This window comes from Cervus elaphus, chromosome 9 (assembly GCF_910594005.1).
Source record: "Cervus elaphus chromosome 9, mCerEla1.1, whole genome shotgun sequence".
Lineage (NCBI taxonomy): Eukaryota > Metazoa > Chordata > Mammalia > Artiodactyla > Cervidae > Cervus > Cervus elaphus.
In genome coordinates, this window is record NC_057823.1 from 81,418,614 (window position 1) to 81,439,027 (window position 20,414).

At 43.5% G+C, this 20,414-nt stretch overlaps 1 protein-coding gene across 4 annotated transcripts in view; it reads left to right on the plus strand.

Moving 5' to 3' along the window:
• RASGRF2 (Ras protein specific guanine nucleotide releasing factor 2) overlaps positions 1-20,414 on the plus strand; it is a 247,203-nt gene that overhangs the window by 195,363 nt on the left and 31,426 nt on the right. The window lies entirely within an intron of this gene.

Here is a 20,414-nt window from a genome sequence, read left to right on the forward strand (position 1 = left end):
AGTGGTTGAGTTCTTCCAAGGGCAGGACACAGCAAGTGAGGCAGGACTCCCCGTCCTCTCATCTCTGAGGAGCAGCACCCACTGTGGGTGCCGGGGCTGTGGCAGGACCACTGTCCTCTGCCACCTGGGAGCTCTGTTCACAGGGCCCTCTCTGTAAATGCAGTTGAGTCAGCTGGGGTGGTACCTCATGGGGGTAAATAGCAGGTGCCCCTGGAAGCAAGAAGCCTTCTGATACCAGACACGGGAGTGTTTCCTCGGCCTGATTCAGAAGACACTTTTGCCTTCACACCCTTTGATGTTTTGTTTCTAGTACAGTTGACTCTTAGTTGAGGCATGTGGGATCTAGTTCCCGGACCAGGGATTGAACCCAGGCCCCCTACATTTGGCGTATGAAGTCTTAGCCACTGGACCTCCAGGGAAGTCCCAGCTCTTGAACAATGTGGTGGTTAGGAGCACCAGTCCTCTATGCAATGGAAAACTTGTGTATAGCTTACATCTGGCCCTCCGTACCCGTGGTCCTGTGATGTATGTGGTTCGTCCACATCCAGTGATTCAACCAACCTCAGACTGTGCAGTGTGGTTGTGCTTACTATTGAAACAGTCCGCATACAAGTGGACTCACACAGTTCGAATCTGTATTTCTCAAGAGTCTACTGTATTCTGTTTTTAAATTGCATCATGCAGACAGGACACCTGTTTGTGTGTATTCAGTGCTAGTTTATAGACTTTGTATTCATTTCACCATTTCACAAAATAAAGCAAGGGCCCCCTTTGCCTCATTGATTCAGGGCATGAATTGTGCCAAACAGTGTCCCCACTGCCCAATAAGTGGTGGGCCTTCCTGACACAGGCTGGCTAGCACCCTGCAAGGGGAGTTGTAGAGAGAGAAGGGGGCCCTTCATGGCTCAGATCAGAACGCGGAAACATATAAAGTGTGGGTTAGCTAATGAGTAGAGGAAAAGAAAAATGCAAGGAATTCCCATGTCTCACTTCGTTATGTTCTCAGAGGCCATCACAGGTCTACTGCCTGGTCCTTGGTAATGACCGTTCATCAGAGAGAGTCTCTCGAGGGCCGGGCTCCTGAAACCCTGTGGCAGGACAGTTCACTAATTGGAACAAGTGGGATTTGGACCTCACCACTAGCTGGCCCATGACAGCTCCTAAATATTAATTAAAATAAAAACAAGTACAGCACATTAATAAAGGCTGTAAGCACTTCATCTTGTACATCTTAGATAAATAACAATGGATCCTATATGACTCAAATTCAGAGAACCATCCTTAGCTCGTTGGAAATGTCTAGTCTCTCTTTTCCACAATCTCAGTGGGCTGCTTTGAATCCCTCTTGCTTCACTGCAGATAAAACATGATAATGATGTTTCTCTGCCACCTGACTGTCCATCCTGTCATCTCTGATTTTTGACTCAGAGTCTTGGCTTCTGATTCCTGGGTCTGACAGTGGCTTGGAGATGCAGAGTAGTTTTGATAGACAAAGTTGAGCAGATGCTCTGTGGTTCTCTTCCGCAGTCAGAGCTTGGGCCCTGCAAGTTCATGCCAAGACCTGCAGTCACAGCACCAGTCACAGCCCAGGTTTCCCTGGTCCCAGCTCCTTCCTCCCCTCCACATCTTCCCTCAAAAACTCTTAACCTCACTTCCCTGTTAGCCTCACTTTCCTTTTATCCCTTTTATCAATCCCCAGCGCCCTCTTCCTCTAATGATCTCAAACAGGGGTCCCTCACAATTCATATATAACACTTACAGTAGCTAGAAAAGTACCTCAATTCAAATTAGAGTAAGCTGGGGTTATTTTACTTTTGGTAAAAATAGCTCATAGATAGGAAGAGACTGGTGTACTGAATCCATCACTTATAATTAAGAGATTTATAGTAAAGTGTTATCATCTGATTTAACAGCTACATTGTACATGCAGGTATACATGTGTGCATACAGGCAATATCAGACTGAATAGCATCAAGCCATTAGCTACTGGAATAGAAAATGGATTGACGTGAAAGCAAGAGTCTCTTAATTCAGATTGTGTCCAAGTGGCCTTTAGTTCTAGTCCAAAAGCATCCTAGATAGATAGAAGGAGATGATTGATAAACAGGTGTTGTTGTTTAGTCACTAAGTCTTGCCCGACTCCTGTGACCCCATGGACTGTAGCCCACCAGGCTCCTCTGTCCATGAGATTCTCCAGGCAAGGATACTGGAGTGAGTTGCCATTTTCTTTCCCCAGGGGATCTTCCTGACTCAAGGATTGAAGCCACGTCTCCTGCATTGGCAGGCAGATTCTTTACCACTGAGCCAACAGGGAAGCCTAGATAGATAGATAGTCAAACAGATGACTAAATGCAGCAGATGCAAAGTTTCATCTGGTGCAGCAGAATCCTGGGAGGAAGATTTTGTAAATGGAAAGGAGAGGGTACTAAAATTTACTGGACACCTATTCCACAGGTCAACTTGAACTTACTGTTTTATTTTATTATCTATATCTTCCAGTTGAATCCCAGACATGAAGTACCGAAAGTCACAGCACTTACAAGTGGTATAACCTGGGCTTGAACCAAGGAGTGTTGAACTCCAGAGCTCATGTCCTAGTCCCAGAGAGTTGAGTCTGCCAGTTTGAAGTGAACTTGGCTGGAAAGGCAGCCACAAACCTGAATCCTTAATTAGAAAAGCAAAGGCAGGATAAGAAATGGTGCATGGTTAATTTCCTAGGAAACCCTTTTCCCCTTCCAAGTGTGGGGGAAATGGACTAAAATGAAGCTGTCATCTTGGAAATAAAATCTTCTATGTGCAACAAAAAGCACCCTTGGTTTTAGCTTTTGTTTGTACAGTTCAGATACTTTGCAGCCTGTAACTTCAGATGTGCTCATACATGGGAAAGCACTTTGCAATCAGTTTTAGCATCCCAGACCCTCTCTACATCAAAGTGGTACATCTCTACATGTGTGGACAATAAAGCTGCTCAGGTATCCAGTCTTTTCTCCTGTCACGATTACTGTATAAAATTTAGACCCTGATGTGCCAAAGGCAGTTCTTTCCACTCACTCACTTGTCTTTTCTTACCTTTCCTGCTCTTGTGTCTGGATTGTTGTGATGTGTGGTTGGTGTCGGATTGTCCTGGTATAACTTCATCATGTACACAGCCTGTCACCTTCCTCATTCAAGTGAGTTCTCCATCACCATCTCTCAGTAAGCGCGTGAAGTGCAGGTGTTTCCATAACGTTTCTGCTTATTGGAAAAGAGCTTTAGGACATTTTTTGCTGGCTTCAGTGTCCGGGTTTCCCTTCCTCGCTTTACTGACTTGCTTTTGGTGGGACTTGAGCCCAGGCCTGTCCATTTCTAAAGCCAGAGTGCTTTTAATTACACCTCATGGCCTGGATCCAAAGCTTAGACTTTAAGTTCTAATTACAAGTTGGTAACAACACTTCAAGCTATAAGAGAAGTTGCTATTTGAATATTTTGAGAAAGTAAGTACTTTCATTTTAATTCTCTTTTCTGAATTTTGAAGAGCATGATAAGAACTTAGCACTGTTTTAGAATTTCATATGGTAATGGATTTTAGGCAAAACTCTCTATTTATCCAACTGGAATTACAATTAAAATGTCATTAAATTCAATTTTAATGACATTTTAATTAAAATGTCATTAAAATAAAAGTATATTCTTTCCCCAAATTCATTCTATTTCCTATGTGATCACTGCACAGACCAGAGCTTTTAAAGCATTCAGTCATGACCACTTAATGGAGAGTGGAATCAATTAATGGGTTGTTATCAAGAGCAGGTCAAGGCATGCTCTTGGTAATGGGTTGGTAAACAGTTCCAATAGACAGACCTGGTTTCAGCTCACAGTCCTGGAGGCCACACTGAGTGCCCACCACCTCCTGTCACCACTGCAGGACCACCTGAGCCAGCTGAGTTAGAGGAGGTGGGAGCCTGGCCCCCAACTTGATAGGCCCCAGGCAAGGTGACCACCATGGTGCTTGAAGAAGGGTTAACAGCCCAGCTCCAAGCCTTTATCTAGGTTTATTTAAAGGTATTTATTCTCACAGCGGTAATGGGGCTTGAGACTGCCGGTCAGAAAACTTGAGCTCTAATCTGACTCTGTCATTTAACCCACATATATTTTTTTTATTAATTAATTAATTAATTTGGCTACATCAGGTCTTAGTTGTGGCACACATGATCTTCGTTGCTTCACGTGGTATCTTCCGTTGTGACGAGCAGGCTCTCTCTAGTTGTGGCCCACGGGCTTATTTGCTCCGTGTCATGTGGGACGTTAGGTCCCCCATCTAGGGATTGAACCCATGTCCCCTGCATTGTAAGGCAAATTCTTAATCAGTGAAGTGAAGTGGGGAGTCCCGCCAGGGAAGTCCCACCGTCATCTTTGTTGTCTTTGGTTTTCACATGGCAAATGAAGGCCTTGGACAAGAGGATGTTTTTCTTATCTGATTGATTCAGTACCAGTTGAGCCCGTTTAAGGAAGAATGCAGCGTTATTGTGACAACTCTTGACTGTTTTGAAGTAGTAGCTTTATAAGAAAATTAGTAAGGAGTTGAACTCATTTCAAAAAGCAGCACAGCATGCTCACAATTGCATTTTTCCTCACACGGTAGACTAACTAGGGGACACCATTGCAATTTGTAGAAAACCACCATAGTGAAACAGCAAGATGCAAATTTGTCTACAAATAATCTAGAACATCGAGTTTCCTGTAAAGTATTAGAGATCATGCATTTATTTCTCAGTTCTCATCAGTTAACTCATGTTGGCAGATACTATCCTGAACTTATTTCAGGAGAAATAAAGAGCTGCAGAATTACGGGTGTGGGTCTCCAGAGAAATAGAAACTTCCCTCGGATGTCACCTTCAGCTCTCCCCATCCCCCCAAATGTAGTGCTAGGGTGCCACTTCCTCTCCTGGAAACTTCTAGCCTTTTCTTTAGTATTTGGTAAGGCTAAAATGTTTCATTTTTTCCTGATTTTAAAATTTCTCACCTGTGAATGTACTCCCCCCTAATTTCTCCTCATCTTGTCATGCTTTTTCACTCATTTTTCTCCTTCCATGTTGAAAGTGAAGCCACAAGGCGAGCTGAGTTTCTCACACATGCACTTGTCTATGGATCAGCAGCCCAGAGTTGGTGGGGGTTAGGGGGTGCTGTGTTCTTCTTCCAGCTCTGCCATTGTATCTTCTCTGGGGCCCTGAACTGGTTACTCAGACTCCCTGAGGGCTAATTTCCTCTTCTAAAAAGAGAACAACTATCCATGTTTTCCCTTACCTAAGACTGTGGTGAGAATTAAACGTGATGTTGAATTAAGAAACATGAGGTACACAACGTACAACATAGGTACACCCCCTTCCAGCTGAGGACAGGAGAGACGTACATTTCCTCTCCCTCCAACCAGTCAGGAAGCTCCCTCCATACAGGGCGCCCTGCCTTATTCATCCTTGTATCTCCTTTCACTGGCTCTGCAATGCTGACTTCATGGTAATTGCCCAGTGATAGCTGGTGAGTTTACACTTTAATGTTGCTGTTGTTCATTCTCTCCAGAAAGTCATTTTCTAGCCTTTAAAGTTTCCCAAGTCAGCCAAGGCAGAGACTACAACCACTAATGGAAATCAAGGCTGTGTGTGTAGAAAGTCTGAGCAGAGAAAGTGTTTTCACTGGGCAGCTGCACCCTCCTTGGGGGTGTCATGCTGGGCAGCCTTATGTGTCATTGACACGATTTCTGATTACAAGGTGTCTGCAGGTTCCTGGACTGCAGAGCTTTAAAAATTTTTTTTTAATTGAAGTATAGTTGATGTACAATATTTTATAACTTACAGGTGTACAATAGAGTGATTCACAAGTTTTAAAGGTTATACTCTGTGGTTATAAAATATTGGCTATATGCCCCACGTTGAACAATAAATCCTTGTAGCATATTTTATACATAATAGTTTGCACTTCTTAACCCCTCACTCCTATATTGCCCTTACCTCCTTCCCTCTCCCCACTGGTAACTACTAGTTTGTTCTCTATATCTGTGAGTCTACTGTGTTGTAGATCCAAGGTTGTATTACTAGTTTGTTGCATTTTTTAGATTCCACATATAAGTGATATCATACAGTATTTGTCTTTCTCTGTCTGACTTATTTCATTTAACATAATACCCTCAAGTCCATCCATTTTGCTGCAGATGGCAAAATTTCATTCTTTTTAATGGCTGAGTAGTAGTCCATTGTCCATATCATATATACCACATCTTCTTTATCCATTCGTCTGTTGGTGCGGGTTGTTTCCATGTCTTGGCAGTTGTGAAGAGTGCTGCTCTGAACATTGGGGTGCGTGTGTCTTTTCGAATGAGTGTTTCTGCCTGTGTCCTCTCTGCACAGCTGGGTTGAGGAGGGACTTCGAGGCTGGCTATAAGCAACTCAGATCTGTTTTCTAGTATCTATGGAAGGTCTCGTATGTACAATCTACAGCAATTTTTATTTTCCTGAGTTGTCTTATTGATCAACTAATTCTGAAAAAATACTCTATCTTGTTTGTGGGTTATTACAAACCCTGGAATGGCATTGATAAAAGAGCCTGCAGCTGTGCCACAGGTTGCAACTCATTTCATCAGACTCTGGTCTTGGTCTGAATAACAAGTACCTGAGAATGAAACAGTCATTTATTTTCTTAATTGTAAGCTAAAGGGAATTAGCCTACGTGTTTTAAAAGTGTTAGACCAGACAAAAACAAAATTCCTTCCCAAAAGAGTTTATGGAGAGAACATTGCTACTCCCTTTTCTGTTTTCTCACCTCCTTCATTCATTCACTAGTAGGAACTGAGTACCAGAGTGTGCCCGACACTAGGGTAGATGTGAGCGTGAGCCTGAGTTGGGTAGTGGGCCTTAAGTCTCCTGCAGAGAGGTCTCCAGAAATCCCACAAATGCCACAAAAGGAGGAGCTTGGCACTGTCCCATCCGCCATGTCCAGGGGGAACCAGGACCAGGCTCCACCTGGCCCAGTATATCAGACTAAACCTTCTTCCCCTGGAAGGTCAGAAGTGATAGCAAGAAGGCAGAGAGGAAGTGGGGGAGAGAGAAGGGGCCTCCCATGAGGGGTTCCAGGCTTGAGGCCAGCCAGGCAGGGCCAGGAGGGAACTGGTGTATTCTGGACTGAAGTGGAGCTTCGATTCATGTGTTGGATTGGACGTTTTGACTGAAGAGATTGTTCTTAAACTAAAGCTTCTGGAAACTCCAGTGCCCATCCTAAAAGGTGGGGAGGGATGGCCTGTAGAGCAATGTAATGAGATCACTGAGAAACAGTACTGCTGCCCAATTACTTCATTATTGTTCATGACACAGGAAGGTCTCCTTGGCAGAGCAAGTTTCACAGAGTTTATCAAGATGACTCACTTACTATGTTTCTAACTCACTTCTGTCCTCCTACAGTCATTGTGTGATGGACAAAGCATATCTAGCTGCTGATGAAGAATTCCTTGGTTTAAATGCTTTTTTACATTTTATTGCGATATTACATACTTCATATGAAGGGCTCTGAACATGGGTATAACTCAATGACTTTTTACCCATGTACACACCTGTGCATCTCCCACCCTGATTAAGAAATGGAATATTTCTGGCATCAGAGACGCCCCTTCCTGTCAGTGTCCCACTTCCTGGGCATTGCTCAATTTTTTTTTCCCTTAGTTTTAGCATTGTTCTTATTGATTTTGTGTACTTTTTATACATTCAGGATAAAGCCCTTTATTTGCCAATTACATTCATTTACCAGTTTGTTCTTTTGTATAAAATTTTTATGTAATTTTTTATTGAAGTATACTTGATTTACAATATTATGTTAATTTCTGCCATACAGCAAAGTGATTCAGTTATATATGTGTGTGTGTATATGTATATGCATTCCTTTTTATATTCTTTTCCACTGTATTAATATGAATAGTTTATCACAGGATATTGAATATAGTTCCTGTGCTGTATGGTAGAAGCTTGTTGTTTTGTTGTTGTTGTTCCATTCTATCTATAATAGTTTGCATCTGCTAACCCCAAACTCCCAATCCATCCCTCTCCCACCTCCCCTCCCCTTGACAACCACAAATCTATTCTTTATGTTTGTGAGTCTGTTTCTGTTTTGTGGACAGGTTCATTTGTGTTATATTTTAGATTCATATACAAATGATATCATATAGTATTTGTCTTTCTTTTTCTGACTGACTTCACTTAGTAGGATAATCGCTAGTTGCATCTATGTTGCTGAAAATGGCATTATTTCATTTTTTATGGCTAAGTAGTGCTTCATTGTAACTCAACATTAAAAAAACTAAGATCATGGCATCTGGTCCTATCACTTCATGGCAAATAGAAGGGGGAAAAGTGGAAGCAGTGACAGATTTTATTTCCTTGAGCTCCACAATCACTGTGCATGGTTACTGCAGCCACAAAATTAAAATATGCTTGCTCCTTGGAAGGAAAGCTATGACAAACCTAGACTGCATATTAAAAAGCAAAGACATCACTTTGCCGACAAAGGTCCTTATAATCAAAGCTATGGTTTTTCCAGTAGCATATACAGATGTGAGAGTTGGACCATTAAGAAACCTGAGTGCTGAAGAATTGATGCTTTCTAATTTTTGTGCTGGAGAAAAGTCTTGAGAGTCCCTTGAACAGCAGGGAGATTAAACCAGTTAGTCCTAAAGGAAATCAACCCTGAATATTCACTGGAAGGGCTGATGCTGAAGCTGAAGCTCCAATACTTTGGCCACCTTATGCCAAGAGCCAACTCAGGAAAAGACCCTGATGTGGGAAAGATTGAGGGCAGGAGGAGAAGGGGATGACAGGATGAGATGGTTGGAATGCATTACCAACTCAATGGGCATGAATTTGAACAAACTCTGGGAGATAGTGGAGGACAGAGGAGCCTGGTGTGCTGCAGTCCATGGGGTTGCAAAGAGTCGAACATGACCGAGTGACTGAGCAACAAATTCCTGTTAGAGTAACCATTCTAGATGGATGCTCAGAACTTTGCGGATGGCTGCTCTTGGGAGAGCCCTGTGAAGGTGGAATCTGGGCTGAACCCAGGCTTTCAGACAAAATGCCACTACCCTATTTGACCAGTGAAGCCGTTCAATCAGCACTGCACAGGGAATTTTCTATAGTGGTAGAAAGCTTCTATGTCCATGGTGTCCAGAACAGTAGCCTCTGGCCATGTGTGACTGACTAGTGGCTACAATGTAACAGGCCGCTCAAGAGTTCAGCAGGGAGCAGACCCAGCTCTGATGTCCTGTCCTTCCACTGCCCTGCAGGGCCCAAGTTCCTCTGAAGCAGGAACCTGGGTGGGTGGTCCCTGCCAAGGTCCCAGTGAGCCTGCTGAAGAAGGAAATACCCAGACTGGGTTTACTGAAGCAAAAGCAAAATCTTTATGGAACATTGGCATTAGGGTTATTAATCGCACAGAGAAGATGATGGCTTTTTCTCAGTAAGGAAGGACAATGAACATCCTCATGTTTGGGCTTTGGACCTGCAACCCCAGGCCAGCGGTACAATGGGAACATGCCCGGTTGACTAATTGAGGCAGAAAAGTAGGTGCTGCTGTGACGGCCTGTACTTACTGTGTTCAAAGACCTCAGGGATCAAGGTGTCCTAAAATGAGAGATTATCAGTTCATCCCTTCTTTTTCTTATTTTGACAGATGACAGAGGGCCCTTTAAAAACTGGATTTTATGGGCAGATACTGTGTTTACTGGGGCTTCCAGTTCATCTGCCAATACAGGAGATGCAGGAGACATGGGTTCGATCCCTGGGCTGGGATGATCCCCTGGAGAAAGAAATGGCAACCCACACCAGTATTCTTGCCTGGAAGGTTCCATGGCAGAGGGGCCTGGTTGGCTACTGTCCATGGGGTAGCAGAGTCAGACATAACTGAACATGCATGCACTGTATTTATTAGTTTATTATTTATTTATTGTTGTTGTTTAGTTGCTGAGTCATGTCCAACCCTTTTGTGATTCCCATGGACTGAAGCCCACCAGGCTCCTTTGTCCATGGGATTTCTCAGGCAAGAATACTGGAGAGGGTTGCCATTTCCTTCTCCAGGTGATCTTCCTGACCCAGGGATCAAACCCACCTCTCCTGCATTACAGGTGGATTCTTTACTGATGAACCACTGGGGAAGCCCCAGGAGGCCCCTTTAAATTTTTAAATTTTTTGGCCTTGCTTAGGAAAACACAAAATCCAGTGTCAACTTAAAGCACTAAGTTCAGATTTATTCTTTGCTCCAAATCTGAAATGGAGGTTGGCCAGGACAAGCACGTTGCAGACTTCTGTTGTGGGTGGAAGAATGAGATGGATAAGAGAGAACCAGCTACTGAACAGGCAGCTCCTGCTGCCTGGACTGACAGCTCTCAGCCTGCGTCCAGCCCTGTCCTGTCCTCGGGTCCACCCCCTCCTTGTCTGTACTGCTCCTACCAGTCTGCCTGGGAGACTCTCCCCGTCTATACAGGCACCCAGACTCTGCTCCTGAGTCGGATTTTCTTTCCACTCAGGAGACAGCCTTCAGAGTAGGGATGCCTGATCTTGGAGCTTTCTCAGGAGAAAGAGTCCCTCCCCGGATCACAGTATTCTCTGCTGCACTTGGGTGCTTCCTGATATTCTCCTAAAGATGCCCAGGATCTTACAAATGTCCCTCCCCCGCATCCTCACCACAGCTGAATGAGAGTTCCCAGTGTCTGCTTCCTGGGGAGATGTGTCCCTGACACTGAACTCGGAGGAGGAGCTCTGGGATTCCAGGGGGTCTCTGCACCAGCCTGAGGTTTGAGATGGTCTTAGTTCCAGAGTGGGACACTCGGTCTTTCATGGGCAACTTGAAAACTTAACCTCCCCACCCCTGCTGCCCCCAGAAGGCAGGTTGCCCTCTGAGGATGCATTCTGAGTGACAGGCTCCCAGAGTGTTGAAAAGGTTCTTTAACAATACTGTATTAATGTCAGGTGCTGTTCTAAGCGGTTTTCAAACACTCAGGCATTCACTCCTTACTCCAGCCTTTTGCGTCTGTTTCACAGATGGTGAAATTGAAGCCTGGGGACGAAATATTAAAATTTCCCTGAGATGTCGCAGGTGGCCAGTGGCAGAACCAGGGTTCACACCTGGGCTGCTGGCTGCCCAGCTCAGGTTCTCAACCACCCATCTCAGGCCCCTGCATCTTGCCAGCTAACACTCAGGACGCAGAGCACTCCAAACGGATAGGAGAAAGCCACTTCTGACCCCAGACAGTGAGCATATCATACGTTAGCACTGACGACACTTCCTTTCTCTGTTTCTTAGTCTTCTCTGAGACTTTGGCCCTAGATTCTGTGTCACTTAGACAACGGATCTGTGCTTGCTAAAGGTTGGGCACAGTCCTGCCCCCTTCCAGCAGCCACCGCAGTGCCTCCTGCATTCAGACAGTGATTAGCCGGCTCCCGTACCAGTCTCCCCGGGGCACTGCCAGGGTGGGATTGGGGGTGCTGTCCACGGTCACAGGCCAGGAAAACCACTGCTGTTTTCAAGGCCTCAGGACCCCAGACATCCCACCCGTATCCCAGGTGGATTCGGATGTGGCCTCATTGCCCAGGTAGTGCAGGAAGGCTTCTAGGCCTTCCCCTGCCTCTGGGTTCTGATGGGGATGCCGGGAACAAGAAGAGAGAATTCAGTCACATTGTGAGATGCTGGAAGCTATGAAATATTTTAAAATATTTATTTATTTTGGCTGCACTGGGTCTTAGTTGCGGCAGTCAGGCTCAGTAATTGCAGGCTTGGCAAGCCTGCACGTGTGCTGCGGCATGTGGGATCTTAATGTCCCAATGAGGGATCAAACCCACGTTCCCTGCATTGGAAGGTGGATTCTGAAACACTGGACCACAAGGGAAGTCCCTGAAATATTTATTCTTAATAGTAAATTAGTGTGTATTACCTCAGCCTTGCAAATGCTTTTATAGAAACCACCAAATAGAAAGATAATCCACGGACATAGTTTTTATGTTAGTCTCATCCTTATTAAATTGGTCCCGATTTGCTTCTAGCTGTCCACACTATCACTGTTGGCCTCTAAATGTCTAAGCTGAGAAATCTCAAACATCCACCAGGTGCAAACCAGTGTTTATTCACAAGCCCAGACTTGGCCATTTATTGTTGTTGTTTAGTCACTCAATCCTGTCCGAATCTTGCGACCCCACGGACTGTAGCCTGTCGGGCTCCTCTGTCCATGGGATTTTTCAGGAAAGAATACTGGAATGGATTGCCATTTCCTTCTCCAGGGGATCTTCCTGACCCAAGGATCGAACCTGCATCTCCTGCATTGGCAGGCAGATTCTCTACCGCTGAGCCACCGAGGAAGCCCAAGACTTCCCATTAAGGCAGCCAAATAGAGAATGCTGTATCTAATTTAAATAGGACAGCAACGTCCTTTTCACTCCTTCTGATTTCCTGAACATGTAGGCTGGTACTTATTTTCATCAGTGGGTGTTTGATCCTGCTGAATTTTGTTGTGGTTATTGACATTGTCCTCTCCTCCGCTCAGAATAGACTGCCTTGGGCATTGCATTTCACTTTAGTTTCTGGGTCAGAAAAGACTCACATGAGGAGCAAAATCCAGAAACCTGAATTCTAGTCTGGATTCCAGTGTGCGTTTGCTTTAAATTTGTAAAATTGACCAAATGATCTGCATGGGGTTCTTCTACAGAAAGGAATGATTTGTCAGACTGCTCTAGAAAATATACAAGAAAGTACTAGTTGATAAATATGGGTTCTCTCTTCTTTTCTTTTAAGCTTGAGGATAGATCTTAACTCTTTCTGTGGTCTAGGCAAACAAGATTCTTGTTCCTTGAGCTGCTTACCAGAGCTTTTTCTTATCTTTTATGCATCCATATTGTTATCCTTTAAACTCTCCTTAAGCTTTCCATGCCTGTCTTTTAAAAAATGCTTGGCAAGACATTTCCATCAGGATTTATTTAAATCAGTGTGAAATAGAATTAAGAGTTTAAGATGTCTTAAATGGAACTTATTTTCAGTTTCCATTAGTTGCCGAGAGAGAAATGTAGTTTTCCCTGTAGAACTGGTGGGATTCTTTAACGTTTTGTGGATGGATTGCATTGACAGAGAAAATTCAGAGAAGCACAGAAGGGGTTGTATGTACTTTGATAAGTTCTTATCTCTGCTATAAGAGTTTTCTGATTAAAGGTGCTGTTGGGATCCTCATTTCTCCCAGTTTGCATTCCGCATGCTCGTAATCATTCTTGGGCCTTGGGAGTGTTTCTGGAGACCATGGCAGATCAAGTCCTCAGGACCAGTGACCCTCCATTACTTTCAATCACCTTAGGACTTGCAGGAGCCCGCTTAACACTGGTGCATCAGATGGTTCATTCAGGTCCAGAATGTTGTCTCACCTGCTGACTTTTGCTTTGTGTTTCTTTCCTCCCAACTCTGCTCCTTAGCGTCACCCACCTATAATCGTCTCATCTGCTCAGGTAAAGTTTCTCTCTGGATGGACATTGAAAGTTCTAATTCTACCAGATTCCTATGACTCTGAGTCTGTGTTCTCTGTGGGGGAAACCTACCGGCTTTCTTTGTCAGTCTTTTCCCCTCTCATGAATCCGGGAAGGGAGGACAAAGCATAGTTTAGAAATACATTCTAGCATTTTCAAAAGGTTTTTATTCAAGTTAAATTTTTCTGGCATGTGGCCTTCTTTAATTAAGAAAGTTACAAACTCAGGATTAAAACCAGGCTCTTCCAAACTTTTCTTTCTCCCTCTGGTCCTTGCCATTATCTTGAAAGAGACAATTCCATATCAGTTAACACCTATCTAGAAACCAATGGAAAACACAGCATGTGGAAAAATTCTCTTTTTTCCCTGATACATGCTTTTAAACTGGCTGATTCTCTCTTGAAGCTTAGAGATGTAAGCTCAGGAGCTATCCGATTTCAAGGTTGTAGGGCAGTATTTAAAATTCTTCTAAGCACAGCTGTTCAGGTCTAGAGGCTGCATTTTAGCAAGTCATTCACATGCAGAGTCATTTGTTAGAAAATGATGGAATAAATGATTTTCTGCATAGCTTTTTCCCTCTCTCTGAGTTGGTGTCATTCATTGCCGTTTGCCTCTCCCCAGTTATTTTTGTTCTAACATATCTTCCACATTTCGCATTGTGCCTTCTCCTCGTAGCCTCCCACTTCACATCTGCTAAACTAATTTCCCAAACTGCCAGTTTAAGAAGAATTAGGTAGCTTATTATCACTTGTCTCAAAGTTAAGAATGCTCCCAAGAACGTTTATCCATTCATCCAACAAATATTTGAGGGCCCACCAGGCACATGCATGCTTACCAAATTTGGGGGTTAATTATATCTGGAATTTACTACCTTTTCCTGGCTCATAAACTCCTACATGATGGCCAGGCATACATTTCTTATATATTCTGTTCCTCTTTGAAGATTCTCAACCTTATGAGTAATTAATAACTAGTAAGTGTTGAACAGGTACTGTAAAGAGTTTAGTGTTACTATGGTATTTTTGTAGGGTTCTCTTCCACACTTGATGCCCTTTCTTTAAAATTTCCACTAGGCTGTCCTTTTTGTAGTGTGAACCAAGAGGTGGTTAAAATATTTTTGCAGTTTGGTGATGAGAAATGCTGGAAAACTCTACCTTTCACTTTTCCAGGGAGAAACCCCAGTTCAGAGTCATGGTTGCCCAGAAGGTGAGAAGGCAGGGAGATGAGGGTGGTGGCGAGTGGACAAGACAACCCAGGTACTATGCAGGGTCCCTTATCCAGCACAGTCTCCCCTAGGACCGGGCGTCAGTATGGAAGTTCTAAGTAAGGGTTCCCCTCCAAAGAGCTGAAATCCACAGGGGTTGACAGGTTTATTATCTTTAGTTCACTAACGTCCATGGAGTTCACCCTAGACTCCAGGGTGATTTGCACAGATTTGGGAAGATCAGTCAGCATCTTTGGCTCAGTTTCCCATTTGACAAAATGGCCTGGATCTAACCTAAATCTACATCACAATTTCAAGTAAAAAATTTCATCTTCTGTAGTCAAAGACAACAGGAAACAATAGCTTTGCATTGAAAATCATGAAGTCAAACTTCAGGCTCTTATTTTTGAGCCTAGCACACCCAAGGCCCCTTCTTTATGAGCCCTTCAATCCATTAAAATTATTTATGTGATTTTAGGCCACTCTGCAGTATTTCCACTTTATTTTTAAAAACTCTGGCCACTGTTAGAATACACTGTACTGATTTCTTTTTTTTTTTTTTTTTTTTTTTTTTTTCTTTCATTGATATGAATCAGCCATGGATTTACATGTATTCCCAATCCCGATCCCCCCCTCCCACCTCCCTCTCCACCCGATTCCTCTGGGTCTTCCCAGTGCACCAGGCCGGAGCACTTGTCTCATGCATCCCACCTGGGCTGGTGATCTGTTTCACCATAGATAATATACATGCTGTTCTTTTGAAATATCCCACCCTCACATTCTCCCACAGAGTTCAAAAGTCTGTTCTGTATTTCTGTGTCTCTTTTTCTGTTTTGCATATAGGGTTATCGTTATCACCTTTCTAAATTCCATATATATGTGTTAGTATGCTGTAATGTTCTTTATCTTTCTGGCTTACTTCACTCTGTATAATGGGTTCCAGCTTCATCCATCTCATTAGGACTGATTCAAATGAATTCTTTTTAATGGCTGAGTAATATTCCATGGTGTATATGTACCACATCTTCCTTATCCATTCATCTGCTGATGGGCATCTAGGTTGCTTCCATGTCCTGGCTATTATAAACAGTGCTGCGATGAACATTGGGGTGCACGTGTCTCTTTCAGATCTGGTTCCCTCAGTGTGTATGCCCAGAAGTGGGATTGCTGGGTCATATGGCAGTTCTATTTCCAGTTTTTTAAGAAATCTCCACACTGTTTTCCATAGCGGCTGTACTAGTTTGCATTCCCACCAACAGTGTAAGAGGGTTCCCTTTTCTCCACACCCTCTCCAGCATTTATTGCTTGTAGACTTTTGGATAGCAGCCATCCTGACTGGCGTGTAATGGTACCTCATTGTGTTTTTGATTTGCATTTCTCTAATAATGAGTGATGTCACTGTACTGATTACAATGAGAAAATTATTTTCATAATTCTCTTTACCCCAAAACTGTGCTTATTGAATCAGACTTTCCCAGTGTCCTAGAGTTCCCTTGGCCATATGTGGTATATTGTAATTATTACTCTGTTCTCCTGTAGGAATGAATATCGTTTCCAAGATGCCTAGACTATCAATGGGGGTTAGTTTTAAAGTGCCAGAGAAACTTATTTTTCTGTTGTATGATCTAGTCTTATTCCTGCAAACCTGAAACTCAAAATCCATGTCTCAAATTGTTGTTAGTGTAGATGGAAGGGAGTTCAGGATCAGCATGGTAATGCTGTTGAGATGTGTCTTTCAGGCCAAGACACCTTCACTGGTAACCGCTTCTCATGAAGAGTATAGCAGTTAAAAACTCAGGTTTTAGCCAGCATTACCTGGGTTTGAGTCCTGGGTCTGCCACTTGCTACCTGTGTGACTTGGGACAAGATTCTTAGTACTTTGACTCCCTTGTATGTGACATGGGAATGATAATGATTGTAACTTGTTGCTGTTGAGGGTTGAAGTAGATAATAGAGTGATTAAAATATCATCTAGCCTGTGGCAAACTCTTAAGTCTTTAGTTGTGATAATTACCTCAGGAGCTGTTCAGTAACCTAGAGAAAGTATTGACTCTCCCAGTCATTTTTAGTGTGTTTGAGTTGAGTCTGTAAGGTCTCGGTAAAATGTCCCTAAGTCCTAATAGCTTACCAGGAGGATTCTAGCATCATCTGTTGGTAACTTTTTGTTCCTAAGCATCTATTGTGCGTCACACTCCACTCTTTGACACTCTGCTTGAGCTGTCACCTCTTTACAGGGGGCTCCCAGACCCACATTTCCAGATGCCGCCCCTCTTCTGAGACTCAGTGGGCACCTGCTTTTAGATGCCCCTTCTTAAGCCCCTCTCCCTGGGTTTTATTGGTTAGTGTCTGTTCCATGTGCCCACTTCTGTTGGCTGTTCTGTGTCTTCCCTGAAGCCCTAGATGTGAAGATGCTCAGTGCCTGTTGAAAGAACAAGAACTGTAGTCTCCTTTTTAGAGACTCAAGTGTTAAAGTCTCACATTTTCTGGGCTCTTCGCCTTTGAAAGCAGACTGGTTTGTTTTTTCCAGCCTTCAATCTCCTCAACTCTGCTTCGTGAATTGGAAAATGAAAACTAACCTAAGTATACTGTTGTTGTGATGACTGCAGGCCCTCTTGGGTGCCCTGGCGTTTGCTCATCTTCCTTAAAAGTTCCCAGGCTCAGGCCTGGCTCCTTGGACAGCCGCCTGCGGGTCTGGGAAAGGCGCTGCGGACTCTGGAGGAGCCAGGCTACCCGGGAGCGCCACCTTGTGGGCGTCGTTAATTGCTGCCTTTGAGAAGGAGCCAGCGTCCTTCCAACACCCAGTATTCTGGTTTCCCATCTCAGGACCTGGGGAAATGTAGCCAAAAAGGAGATTCTAGATAAATTAAAAAATGGTTGTTAGGCAAACTTACTGTGCATTGTCTACCTCCTGTTTAAATAACCTACCTCCTGTTTACTGCATGTGCCCTTTAGATGTTTCAGATTTCTTTTTTTTAATAATTATTTGGCTGTGTCAGGCCTTAGTTGCAGCATGTGGAATCTAGTTCCCTGACCAGGGATTGAACCCAGGCCCCCTGCATTGGGAACACAAAGTCTTAGCCACTGGACCACCAGGGAAGTCCCCAGATTTCTTTTGATTGAGTAGTAGGTACTGTTTTTAACAGGGATTTTTGAATGGCCAATTCTGCATTTTACATGCTCTGGTAAAAAAAGAAAAATTTACGTTCTAGGTTGTACATCAGAAGATTGAGATTTTTTTCACTAAGGTTTTGAAGAGCTGCTTTTTGCATGTTTTTTTTTAAGTGGCCAAGTCTTACTCAGAGTGTGAGCAGGAAAATCCAGGAGGTCCTTAGAAAAGTAGAATCTGAATCCCCATTCCAGACCTATACCAGAATCTGTGGTGATTAGTGGGCACTGGACAGTTTGAGAAGCGCAGGTGGAAATAAGATGGAAGATCTGTGTTCTTGTCCCCACGCAGCCACATCCTTAAGGGTCTCATTTCACCCAATGTGATCACATACCATCAGCCTCAGTGGCCCGGGTGTGAACCGAGTTTATGGTTCCCGCCTTGCCTGCCCTTGGGTCGGCTGAGGAAGGGTTGAAATCATACAAAGGTGGTCACTTTGAACATGATAAAAGCCTGTGCAAGTGTAAAGGAAAATTCTGAGTGAAAATTCTTATGTTTTATACTCAGCCATCATTAACTAACCTGCTTTATATTAGCTACATGAGCAGAGTGAGTATTCACTCATAACCATTCATCGCACTTCAGATAGTGTCTGGGCAGATTTCACCAAGTTTGCAAAGGTCTCTCTTGGGCTAGTCTTCCCAGAGCTCAGAATAATCACATTACATTCTGTCTTCCTTAACAAGACCTTTCACACAACTTGCCTTCCTGGGGTCTCAGAAGCGTTCCCGCTGTTGAGCCCAGAATGGGGCACAGTACGTACTGGAGGATGCTTGTTGATTAAGCCACTAATTAGCCCCCAGCGAGGTCCAAACACCGGCTTGATGTCCTTCACACTGATCCATTTATGATAATCAGATTATTTGCATCATTGAGAGATTCAACATAGCTCCAGGACCCAGTCATCACAATAATAAGTATCAAACATTCATTAAGCAAAGATGCTGGATGGCTGAGAAATCCTTTGGTAGTGCATGAAGACTGGGGTAGGTGAGATCATTAGCTGTTTACAAACGTCACTCCCATTACATTTGAAATGGTGGGAGGGGGAGGACAAAGGGCAAAAACAGCAGCAAGATATTACTCTCTTCTCCTTGCATACATTTTAAAAATAAAATCAATAGTCAAGAAGCTGTTGGGCAAAAAGTAGGTGAAATTTTAGGAAAACATATCATCTGAAGGTGTTGCTTGGACCCTAGTGGCTCCTGCTCCTGAAGAAGTGGTACTGATTGTCAAACAGTGAAAGGAAAATACTGAGAAAAATTAATGACACTTTTTCACCAAACTGAGGCTCACAAACTTTCAATTCAGGTTAAATAGACTTTTGCATTGTCTACAATTTGTGAAATTATGGACTTTATGCCCCCAATTTACTAAATATGGGCTTCCCAGGTGGTTCTAGTGGTAAAGAACCTGCCTGACGATGCAGGAGACATAAGAGATGCCAGTTCAATCCCTGGATCAGGAAGATCCCCTGGAGGAGGGCATTGGCAACCCCCTCCAGTATTCTTGCCTGGAGAATCCCATGGACAGAGAAGCCTGGCGGGCTACAGCCCACAGGGTTGCAAAAAAGTCAGATACTACCGAAGGAACTTAGTATAGTGAAAGTATGCTCTTTTATTGGATCCATTGCAATAAGCAGTATTTTCTCTAATCATTTAAAAGAATTCAGAATGTAGTGCTTCAAAATTACTTTCTCTAAAGTTAAAATGTACTCATAATGAGTAACTTTGTGTAGTAGGGACAATAAACCCTATGCTGCTCCTGCGAAGACAGTCTGTCAGAGTCAGATCTTAAAGCAAGGTGTGGCAGCGTTCGGTTTATCTCTGAGTACCTGATAATCCCAGGATGCTACCAGTATGCTGTCCGTGTTTTATAAGAATACACGTAATAAAAGAGTGTGAGAAAACTACAACGTGACCTTTTTATTAATTTTAAACTTCTTAAAAATTTAAAATCAAGAGAAAATGCCGGAATAATATAAAAGGTGTGGCTGCACATCTGGAGTCGCTAATGGTTCACATGTTTACCACGTGTGTGTTCTGCCCCCCTTCCTTTCTCACGTTCTCTCTCGCTCCTCCCCTCTCCCCCAGGGACCTGCTCTTGAATAGCCCCAGCAAAATGATCAAATTAGGACAATTTGACATGGGTAGGATGCTCTCAACTGGTACATAACTCTAAGTTGTTGCAGTTATGCCCTGTGTAGCATTTCCCCCTCGATCCTGGATCTCATCCAGGCTCACCTCTTGCATTATCTGTGGTGCCTTTGGTGTCCTTCAAACTGGAACAATTTCTTAGTTTCTCTTTGTCTTTGATGGCATTAACATTTTTGGAACGTGCAAGCCAGTGCTTCCTCACAATGCAAGTGTGAGATTATGCATTTGGGGGGAAAATACTAAATGATGATTCTTCACAGAACATTGCATTCGTGGGCCCATGAGGTTGGTTTGTTCCATTCCTGTGACAGTAACTGCTCACTGGGTTCAGGTGACATCTGTCAGATTCTCCCATTGTATTCAGTCATTTCTAATGG